The 11,649-nt window shown below is 49.7% G+C and overlaps 1 pseudogene; it reads right to left on the reverse strand.

The window, feature by feature from the left end:
• Window positions 1–486: 486 nt before the first annotated feature.
• On the reverse strand, window positions 487–3,168 carry LOC119921239 (annotated as a pseudogene).
• Between the last annotated feature and the right edge of the window lie 8,481 nt (window positions 3,169–11,649).

Genomic DNA, 11,649 nt, shown 5'->3' on the forward strand with positions numbered 1-11,649 from the left:
GTACTATACTAAGCGCTTGGGAAGTACAAGTTGGCAACATATAGAGACGGTCCCTACCCAGCAGTGGGCTCACAGTCTAGAATAATCTAGAATCTAGAATAATAATGATAATAATATTAATATTATTATTATTATTGGAGGGGGCGGTGGAGGGGAGAATCTCGCTCCTCATTGGCGAAAGAAACAGAGAAACAGTGTGGCTTAGTGAATAGAGCCCGGCCCTGGGAGTCGGAATGTTGTGGGTTCTAATCCTAGCTCTGACGCATGTCCACTGTGTGACCCTGACCAAGTCACTTCACATCTCTGGGCCTCAGTTCCCTATCTGTAAAATGGGGATTAAGAGTATAAGCCCCATGTGGGAGACGGACCGCGTCCAACCGGATGAACCTGTATCTATCCCGGAATTTAGAACAGCACTCGGCACCCAGTAAACTCTCAATGAGTACCATGAAAATAATGATAATCATTATTATTATTATCGGCGCTTCAGGGGGAGAAGACCCTCCAGACACCCTCCTGGATCTCTCTGTTGTGGAGGCTGTAGACGATGGGGTTTAGGGTCGGGGTGACCGCCACCACCTTGCCCCTATCGAAGTAGTAGAAGAAGGCAGGACGGATGTAGGTGTAGATGACGGGGGAGTAGTAGAGGGAGACCACGAAGAGGTGAGGGGATCAAGTGGAGGGGGCCTTTTTCTTGCCCTCGGCCATCCGGATGCGGAGGATGGCGGTCACGATGACACTGGAGGAGAGGCAGGTGAGCAGGAAGTCCCCCATGACTACGGAGATGTTGGCCAAGAAGACCATCACCTCATTGGCCTGGACGGGGCTGCAAGAGCGGGCCAGCAGGGTGGGGATCTAGCAGAAGCAGTGGCCGACAGCGACCATCCCACAAAAGTTCAGCCGGAGGATGAGGCCCGTGTACACCCAGGCGTTGGTGGCAGCGATGAGGAGGACGAGAAGGGCGGCGAGAAGGGCGGAACACATCCGGGGGCTCATGGTGAAGGCATAGAGGAGAGGGAAGCATATAGGCACGTAGCGGTTGGAAGCCATGGCCCATGGCGGTGAAGAGGACCATCTCGGACCCCAGGGACCAGGTGAAGAAGATCTGGGCCATACAGCCGCCGTAAGAGTTGGTTTTCCGGCGCCCCAGCGTCGTCTACTGCATCTTGGGGACGGTGGAGGAGGTACACACGATGTTCACCAAGACCAGGGTCAGCAGCAGAAAGTATATGAGAGTGTGCAGGGCTACGCTGAGGGAGACCGCGGCCACGATGAAACCATTGCCCAGCACGGGCAACAGGTGGACGCACATGAATACGGCGAAGAGGAGGGGCTGCATCTTGGGGCGGTTCGACAGGCCCAGGATGGCGAAATTAGAAACAATGCTGTGGTTCAACGGACATGGGGGGAAGGGCACCGGGAAGGGGCCGTTGAAGGGCAGATGGAGAGCTGGCCATGGAATGAAGCAGGGGAGCTGGCGGGGAGGTAGGTGGGAGAGCTGGTGGGAAAGGGGAAAGGGAGAGTCGGTGGTGGGGCTGAAAGGGAGTGGAGATGGAGAAGGGCAGAGCTGGGGGGAGGAAGGCGGCAGAGCTAGTGGGAAAGAGGAGACGGAGAGCTGGTGATCCAGGTCAAAGGAAGACCTGTTGTCGGCTTCTTCAGTCTGCTCTGTCGTGCCTGGCTCTGGAAACCGCCCCTGGACGATGTTCACCTGGGAGTAGTGAGAGAAACTGAGGAAACAATAGAAGTAGTTTACTACAACTATTACTGGTACTACTACTGCTAGAAATAATGGTGTTTTCCAAGCGCTTACTATGTCCGAATCATTGCTGTGACTGCTGGAGTAAGTATCAAGGTACTCAGGTTGTCCCATGTGGGGCTCACAGTCTTAATCCCCATTTTACATATGCGGGAACTGAGACACAGAAAGGTGAAGTGGTTTACCCAAGGTCACACAGCAGACAAGTGGTGGAGCCGAGATTAGAACCCATGTCCTCTGATTCCCAATACTTCTTTCCTTCTTCTTCTTCTTCTTCTTCTTCTTCTTCTTCTTCTTCTTCTTCTTCTTCTTCTTCTTCTTCTTCTTCTTCTTCTTCTTCTTCTTCTTCTTCTTCTTCTTCTTCCTCTTCTTCTTCTTCTTCTTCTTCTTCTTCTTCTTCTTCTTCTTCTTCTTCTTCTTCCTCCTCCTCTTCTTCTTCTTCTTCATCGTCTTCTTCTTCTTCTTATTCGTCTTCCTCTTCCTCTTCTTCGTCTTCTTCTTCTTCCCCTCCTCCTTCTCCTCCTCCTCCTCCTCCTTGTCCTCCTCCTCCTTCTTCTTCTTCTTCTTCTTCTTCTTCTTCTTCTTCTTCTTCTTCTTCTTCGCAGAGAACACCACTAAGCTCTTTCATTTATTCATTTTTTCATTCAATCGTATTCAGTGAATTCTTACTGTGTGCAAAGCACTGTATTAAGTGCTTGGGATAGTACGACATAACATTAAACAGACACATTCTCTGCCCACAATGAGCTTACGGTCTAGAGGGAGTGACAGACATTCATATGAATAAATAATGATATTATAGATGTGGACATAAGTGCTGTGGGGCTGGGAGAGGAGAGGAATAAAGTAAAGCCTGGTAGGTCTTAGTCTGTACCAAGCACTGTGGTCATCTCGGGGATACTAATAACAATGATAACTATGGTATTTGGTAAGCTCTTACTATGTGCTAAGCACGGTTCTAAGCCTTGGGGTAGATACAAGATAATCATGTCGTATTCAGACCCTGTTCCAACGTGGGGCTCATAGTCTTAATCCTCATTTTTGCAGATGAAGTGACTAAGGCACAGATAAATCAACCGATTTGCACCGGGACACGCAGCAGATATTTGGCAGAGTCAGGATTTCGCTCTTTGGAGACAGGGGTTATATGTCTTCCCTTTTTGTATGATAATCGCTAATTCTTACTATGTGCCAAGCCCTGTTCTAAGTACTTGGATACATGCAAGCTAATCAGGTTGGACACAGTCCTTTTCCCACATGGGGCTCACAGCCTGAATCTCCATTTCACAGATGAGGTAATTCAGGCACGGAGAAGTTAAGTGACCTGCCCAAGGTCACACAGCAGAGAAGTGGTACAGCTGGGATTAGAACCCACATCCTCTGACTCCCAGGTCCTGCTGTCACTAGGCCATGCTGTTTCTTAGTGTAAGATGTAGTAGAGTATAGATGGATCTCTATCTCTACCTATCTCTATACCTACATTTATATCTATCTATCTATCTATCTATCTATCTATCTATCTGAGAATCCGTCACATATCTGATTGTCCTTGTTCCTGCTTGGGTGGTGGAAGGCAGAGTGGATCTAGATGGGTTTAGGGCAATTCTGTCAGTTCAGACCCCATACTGGATGGGGCTTCTTGGACTATAATAATAATAATAAAATAGTAATATAATATTATACTCATTATTATTTTATTATTATTGTTATTATTATTATTATTATTATTATTATTACGGTATTTGGTAAATATTTAACATGTGCCAGGCACTGTACTAAACGCTGGGATGGATACCAGAATATCAGGTTGGACACAGTCCCTGTCCCACGTGAGTCTCACAAATTCAATCCCCTTTTGAGAGATGAGGGACCTGAGGCACAGAGAAGTGAAGTGACTTGCTCAAGATCATTCAGCGGACAAGTGACAGAGCTGGGATTAGAACTCCGGTTGTTTTTACTCCCAGGCCCATGCTCTATCCATTAGGATATGCTGCTTCTGTAATCCAGAAATTATCTCTAATACAGGAAATTAAGACAAGAACCTGGAAGTGCCTCTTTATCCGGGACCTCCCCATTTTCAGCTGGTCTCTTCCCTCCTGTTCTGACTCCTTCATGTAGGGTGTATTTTTATTTTCAGATCTCAGCCTTCCTCTGTCCCTGCCTCTGTCTCTAATTCTCATGGCTCGGAAGCAACTTCGAGTTCCGAGGGCCCTGAGAAAGGAACATTAGCTCTTTCATTTATTCGATCGTATTTAATGAGCCCTTACTGTGTGTAAAGCACTGTACTAAAGCTCTAGACCACATTGGATGCATGAGGGGGAGGTTTGCTTTTTTTTTACTGGTATTTGTTAAGTACATACTATGTGCTTGGCACTGTATTAAGCGCTGGCATAGTTACAAGTTAATTGGGTCAGACACAGTCCCCCTCCCTCCTAGGGTTCACAGTCTTAAATTCTATTTTACAGATGAAGAAACTGAGGCACAGGGAAGTGACGTGACTTGCCTGAGGTCACACAGCAGAAACGTGGTGGAGCTGGGAATAGCACCCAGGTCATCTGACTCCCAGGATCATGCTTTTTTCACTAGGCCATGCTGCTTTTCAATGTGGAGCGGGAATGTTGTTTTGAATTCTCCTCAGCTCTGAGTACAATGCTCTGCACAAAGTAAACAATGAATACGGTTGATTACTTGAATTCACTCATTCACTCAATCGTCTCTATTGAGCGCTTACTGTGTACAAAGCACTTCTTCGTTCATTTGCGAATCTGTAATTATTTTTTTGTGTCACCCCAGCCAGATTCTAAACTGTTCCTTGTCCCTGTAGACGGTCTCGAAAATCTCCAGGAAATGTTCAGTGTTACTAAGGCGGCGGGATTCCTGCTCCTGGGATTCTCGGAGATCCGGGAGCTGCAGCTGGTCCACGCGCACTGTTCCTTCTGGTCTACCCGGTGGCCCTGACGGGGAATCTCCTCATCGTCGCTGTCACCGCCCTCGACCAGCGCCTCCGCAGGAACCTGTCCCTTGTCGACCTCTGCCTGATCTCCGTCACCGTCCCCCAATCCATACACAACTCCCTGATGAAACGTAGATTCGTCTCTTTCCTGGGCTGTGCCTTCCAGATCCTCACGGTGGACATGTTTGCTGGTTCAGAAGTTTTCATCCTCACGGCGATGTCCTATGACCCCGTCGAATCCATCTGCCGTCCCCTGCGCTATGAGGTCATCATGAACCGAGAGGCCTGTGGGAAGATAGTGGCAGGTTCCTGGTTCAGTGGGGGTCTCATAACAGTGATGGCCTCAGCTGGAACCTTCTCCTGCCCTTCTGTTGTTCCGATGAGATCCCCCAATTCCTCTGTGACATTTCCTCCATAATCAAGCTCTCCTGCTCTAGAGGTCACATTACCTTCAATGTGACCATAGCCACCAGCTTCTGGTTTGGTAACTTCTGCCTGGTTTGCATCCTTATTTCGTATGTGCACATCTTCTGGGCCGGGCCAAAGCCTTCTCCACCTGCCTGACATACCTCGCTGTCACGACTGTTTTTCACCATGGCTGCCTTCGCCAACTTAACACCACAATCAGGCTTGTCCTCTGCCATAGATATGGTACTGTCTGTATTCTACGTCGTGGTGGCCCCGTCCTGAACCCCCTCATCTATAGCTTGAGGAACAGGAACCTGAAGGCAGCGATAGGGAGGTTCCTAGGTATGAGTCCTTTCACCCAGGATAGAAAATTTCTCCTTCTGTCTTGACTGTCACCCTGGATTGTTGTATCTGCATACTGCCTAGGTAGCAGAATTCAGTGGCACCCTGACATCTAAGTGGCCTGTGCAATTTTGTTTGTTCTTGGGATTCCCTGGGGCAGGTTGATACATAGCTGCTATTTTCTTCAGGTTTATTGTTTGTCCATTCCCTTGTAACACCTCCCCATAATCACCATCATCAATAGTATTTATCGATCGCTTACTGTGTGCAGAGCACTACACTTAGCACCTTAGGAAAATACAAAACAACAGAGTTGATAGACACGTTCTCTGCCTACGCCTACAACAAATTTATAGTCTACAGGCAAAGCAACATGGCCTAGTGGATAGAGCACAAGCTCGGGAGTCAGAAGGACCTGGCTTTTAATCCCGCTCCTCCACTTGTCTGCTGTGTGAACTTGGGCAAGTCATTTCACTTCTCTGTGCCTCAGTTCCCTCATCTGTAAAATGGAGATTAAGACTATGAGCTCCATGGGGGGCAGGGACTGTGTCTAAACTGCTGAGCTTGTATCAACCCCAGTGTTTAGAAAAGTGCTTATCACATAGTAAGCGCTTAACAAATAACATTATTATTATTCAGGGCTGACCAGTGGTGGATTATTTATTTATTTATATTAATTATGTACAATTAATTCCTTTACATTGATGTCTTCATATTAATTTATATTAATACTTATACTAGAGAAGCAGTGTAGCTTCATGGGAAGAGCACAGGTTTGGGAGTCAGAGGTCATGGATTCTTATCGTGTCTCGGCCAGTTGTCAGCTGTGTGACTTTGGGAAAGTCACTTTACTTCTCCGGGCCTCCGTTACCTCCTCTGTGAAATGGGGATTTAGACTGTGAGCCCTATTTGGGAAAACCTGATTACCTTGTATCTACCCCAGCACTTAGAACAGTGGTCGGCATGTAGTAAACACTTAACAAATGTCATCCTTATCATTATTATCGTTATTATTACTATTCATTCAATCGTATTTATTGAGCACTTACTGTGTGAAGAATACTATACTAAGCGCTTGGGAAGTACAGGTCGGCAACATATAGAGAGGGTACCTGCCCAACAACGGGCTCACAGTCTGGAAGAGGGAGACAGACAACAAAACAAATCATGTACACAGGTGTCATCAGATCAAATAGAAATATGGCTATGTGTACATGATTAACAAAATAAATAGAATAGTAAATATGTACAGGTAAAATTAACAGAGTGATAAATTTGTAAAAATCTATACACGCGCTGTGGGGAGGGGAAGGAGGTAGGGCGGGGGGATGGGGTAGAAGAGAGGGAAAAGGGGGCTTAGTCTGGGAAGGCCTCCTAGAGGACGTGAGCTTTCAGTAGGGATTTGAAGGAAGGAAGAGAGCTAGCTCGGCGGAGGTGTGGAGGGAGGGAATTCCAAACCAGGGGAAGGACGTGGGCAAAGAGTCAATTGTGGCACAGGCGAGAACGAGGTACAGTGAGGGGGTTAGCGGCAGAGGAGCGGAGGTTGCGGGCTGGGCTGTAGAAGGAGAGAAGGGAGGTGAGGTAGTAGGGAGCGAGGTGATGGAGAGCCTTGAAGCCGAGAGTGAGGAGTTTTAGCTTGATTCGCAGGTTGGCAGGTAGCCACTGGAGATTTTTGAGGAGAGAAGAAATACGCCCAGAGCGTTTCTGTACAAAGATAATCCGGACAGCAGAGAGAAGTGTAGAATGAAGCGGGGCGAGACAGGAGGATGGGAGATCAGAGAGGAGTCTGATACAGTAATCCAGCCGGGATAGGATGAGAGACTGAACCAGCAATGTAGCGGTTTGGATGGACAGGAAAGGGCAGATCTTGGCGATATTGCGGAGTTGAGACCGGCGGCTTTTGGTGACGGATTGGATGTGTGGGGTGAACGAGAGAGCGAAGTCGAGGATGACACCAAGTTTGCGGGCTTGTGAGACTGGAAGGATAGTAGTGCCATCTACAGTGACGGGAAGGTCAGAGAGTGGACAGGGTTTGGGAGGGAAGGTAAGAGGTTCAGTCTTGGACATATGAGTTTCCAATTGAGGGCAGACATCCAGATGGAGATGTCCTGAAGGCAGGAGGAGATACGAGCCTGGAGGGAGGGTGAGAGAGTAGGGGCAGAGATGTAGATTGGGTGTCATCAGCGTAGAGATGATAGTTGAAGCTGTGGGAGTGAAAGAGGTCACCAAGGGAGTGAGTGTAGGTAGAGAACAGAAGGGGACCAAGAACTGACCTTTGAGGAACCCCTACAGTAAGGGGATGGGAAGGGGAGGAGCAGCCCGCTAAGGAGAGTGAGAATGAACGGCCGGACAGATAAGAGGAGAACCAGGGGATGACGGAGTCCGTGAAGCCAAGGTTGGACAGCGTGTTGCCGAGAAGGGGGTGATCTACAGCGTCGAAGGCAGCTGAGCGGTCTATGGGGATTAGGATGGAGTAGGAGCCATTGGATCTGTCAAGAAGCCGGTCATTGTTGATCTTTGAGAAGGCAGTTTTGGTGGAGTGTAGGGGACGGAAGCCAGATTGGACGTGGTCAAGGAGAAAGTTGTCGGTTGAGGAATTCGAGGCAGCAAGTATAGACTCGTTCTAGATGTTTGGAAAGGAAGGGTAGGAGGGTGATAGGGCGATACCTAGAAGGGGAGGTGGGGTCAAGAGAGGGTTTTTTAGGATGGGGGAGGTGTGGGCATGTTTGAATGCGGGGGGGGGAACAAGTGGAGAGTGAGCGGTTGAACATGGAATTTAAGGAGGGGAGGAGGGAAGAGACTAGCGTTTTCATAAGATAAGACGGAATGGGTTCTGAAGCACAGGTTGATGCAGTGGAGGGAGGAGATCTCATCTGAAAATACTGCTGGGAAGGATGGGGGAGTAGCAGTGAGTTTTGAGAGCGGAGGGGATGGAGAAGCGGGAGGGGTGACCTTGAGGAGCTCAGACCTGACATAGTTAATTTTACTAATGAATTAGGAGGGCAGATCGTTGGGGGTGAGGGATGGAGAAAGGGGAGGAACAGGGGGCCTGAGAAGGGAGTTAAATGTACGGAACAGCTGAAGGGGATGTTAGGCGTGGGTGTCCATAAGGGAGGAAAGGTAATTTTGCCTGGCAGAGGAGACGGCAGCGTTAAGGCAGGAAAGGATAATCTTGAAGTGAACAACGTTGGCTTGGTTTTTAGACTTTCGCCAGCAGCGTTCAGCAGCTCGAGCGTAAGAGCGAAGGAGGCGGATATTGGCAGTGATCCAAGGCTGTGGGTTACTGGTACGAGAGCGGCTAAAGGAAAGGGGAGCGAGCGAGTTGAGTAGGGAGGGTGGAGCTGACAGGAGTAATCTGGTCATCAAGGTTGGATAGAGAGGATAGAGAGGTGAGGTGGAGTGTGATGCGCTGAAAAAGATGGATGGGGTCGAGAGAGCGGAGGTCGCTGAGGGGTAGTAATATAGATTTACGGGGGGAGGAGTGTGAGTGCGGAGGCAGCTGAGAGGGTTAGGATCAGAAAGAGAGATTTCAGAGTTGGTGAGGGTGGAGATAGAGCAGCTGTAGGAGATGGTGAGGTTGGGGTGTGACCAAGTTGGTGAGTGGGCGAGGTAGGGTGGAGCAAGTGATTGGCAGAGTCAAGAAGAGATACACAGCGGGCGAAAGAGGAGTCATCGGGGACATCCATGTGAATGTTGAAGTCTCTGAGAAACAGGATGGGCATGGAAAAAGAGAGAAGGAAGGTGGGAAAGGGGTCAAAATGGTTAAAAAAAGTTAGAGGTGGGGCCGGAGAGGCGGTAGATGACGGCTACAAGAATCTGGAGGGGGTTGTAGAGGCGATTAATGTGGGCTTTAAAGGAGGGGAAGGAAAGAGAAGTGGGAGGAGGGGTAGTGCAAAAGCCACATTGGGAAGTAGACACATCCTCCTTTTCCAGAGAGTCTGGGGGAGTAGGAGAAAAAGAGGCCTCCGAGGGAGAGAGCAGCAAAAGGACCGTGTCATCTGCAGTGAGCCAATCTTCTCACCTGCCTCCTCACTCCCAATTCTCTCCCCTGTAAGTCTATATTGCTGCCTCACTGAGACCTCCGCTCTCTCGACCGTAACCTTCTTTCTCGGCGCATCACACCCCATCTCGCCTCCTTTTCTTTTCTTGCCAATCTTGATGACCAGATTACTGCTCTCAACTCTACCCTCTCTACTCAACTCAACTCGCTCGCTTCCCTTTCCCTTCGCCGCTCTCGTACCACTAACGCACAGCCTTGGATTAAGGCCACTGTCCTCCTCCTTCGCTCCTATGCTCTAGCTGCTGAACGCTGCTGGCGAAAGTCTACAAACCATGCCAACCTTATTCACTTCAGCTTTATCCTTTCCTGCCTCAACTCTGCCCTCTCCTCTGCCAGGCAAAACTATTTCTTCTCCCTTACTGAAGCCCATGCCCATCATTCCCGTCAGCTCTTCCTTACATTTAACTCCCTTCTCAGGCCCCCTTTTCCTCCCCCTCCTCCATCCCTCACCCCCAGCGACCGGGCCTCCTAATTCATTAGTTAAATTACCTCCATCCGGTCTGAGCTCCCCAAAGTCACTCCTCCCCCTTCTCCAACCCCGTGCTCTCAACCCTCTCCGCTACTCTCCCATCTTTCCCAGCAGTATCTTCAGATGAGATCTCCTCCCTCCTCTCAAGTGCTACTCCATCCACCTTTGCTTCAGACCCTATTCCGTCTCATCTTATGAAAGCTCTCGCCCCTTCCCTCCTCTCCTCCTTAACTTCCGTCTTCAACCGCTCACTCTCCACTGGTTCCTTCCCCTCTGCCTTCGAACATGTCCACGTTTCCCCTATCTTAAAGAACCCTCTCTTGACCCCACCTCCCCTTATAGTTATCGCCCTATCTCCCTCCTACCATTCCTTTCCAAACTCCCAGGATGAGTCGTCTACCCCTGCTGCCTCGAATTCCTCAACGCCAACTTTTTCCTCGACCCCCTCAAATCTGGCTTCCGTCACCTATACTCCACGGACACTGCCCTTTCAAAGGTCACCAGTGAGTTCCTCCTTGCCAAATCCAACGGCTCCTACTCTAGCCTAATCCTCCTCGACCTCTCAGCTGCCTTCGACACTGTGGACCACCCCCTTCTCCTCAACACGCTATCCAACCTTGGATTTACAGACTCCGTCCTCTCCTGGTTCTCCTCTTATCTCTCCGGCCGTTCATTCTCAGTCTCCTTTGCGGGCTCCTCCTCCCCCTCCCACCTCCTTACAGTAGGGGTTCCGCAAGGGTCAGGTCCTGGTCCCCTTCTGGTCTCTATCTACACTAACTCCCTTGGTGAACTCATTCACTCCCACTCCTTCAACTATCATCTCTACGCTGATGTCACCCAAATCTACATCTCTGCCGCCGCTCTCTCTCCCTCCCTTCAGGCTCGGGTCTCCCCCTGCCTTCAGGACATCTCCATCTGGATGTCTGCCCGCCAGCTAAAACTCAATATATCCAAGATTGAACTCCTTATCTTCCCTCCCAAACCCTGCCCTCTCCCGGACTTTCCCGTCACTGTAGATGGCACAAGCCCGCAACCTTGGTGTCATCATCGACTCCGCTCTCTTGTTCACCCCTCACATCCACTCCGTCACCAAATCCTGTCGCTCTCACCTCCGCAACATTGCCTAGATCCCCCCTTTCCTCTCCATCAAAATCGCTACCTTGCTAGTTCAATCTCTCATCCATCCCGTCTGGATTACTGTATAAACCTTTTATCTGATCTCCCATCCTCCTGCCTCTCCCCACTTCAGTTTATACTTCACGCTGCTGCCCGGATCGTCTTTGTGCAGAAACGCTATGGGCATGTTACTCCCCTCCTCAAAAATCTCCAGTGGCTGCCTGTCAACACACGCATCAAGGAAAAACTCCTCACTCTCGGCTTCAAGGCTCTCCATCACCTCGCCCCCTCATACCTCACCTCCCTTCTCTCCTTCTACAGCCCAGCCCGCAACCTAGGCTCCTCTGCCGCTCACCTCCTCACTGTACCTCGTTCTCGCCTGTCCCGCAGTAGACTCCCGAAACACGTCCTCCCCCTGGCCTGGAATGCCCTCCCTCCACACGTCCGGCAAGCTAGCTTTCTTCCTCCCTTCAAAGCCCTACTGAGAGCTCACCTCCTCCAAGAGGATTTCCCAGACTGAGCCCCCTTTTTGCTCTCGTCCTCCC

The sequence above is a fragment of the Tachyglossus aculeatus genome (genome assembly GCF_015852505.1).
Source record: "Tachyglossus aculeatus isolate mTacAcu1 chromosome 12 unlocalized genomic scaffold, mTacAcu1.pri SUPER_6_unloc_2, whole genome shotgun sequence".
In the NCBI taxonomy this organism is placed as follows: Eukaryota; Metazoa; Chordata; class Mammalia; order Monotremata; family Tachyglossidae; genus Tachyglossus; species Tachyglossus aculeatus.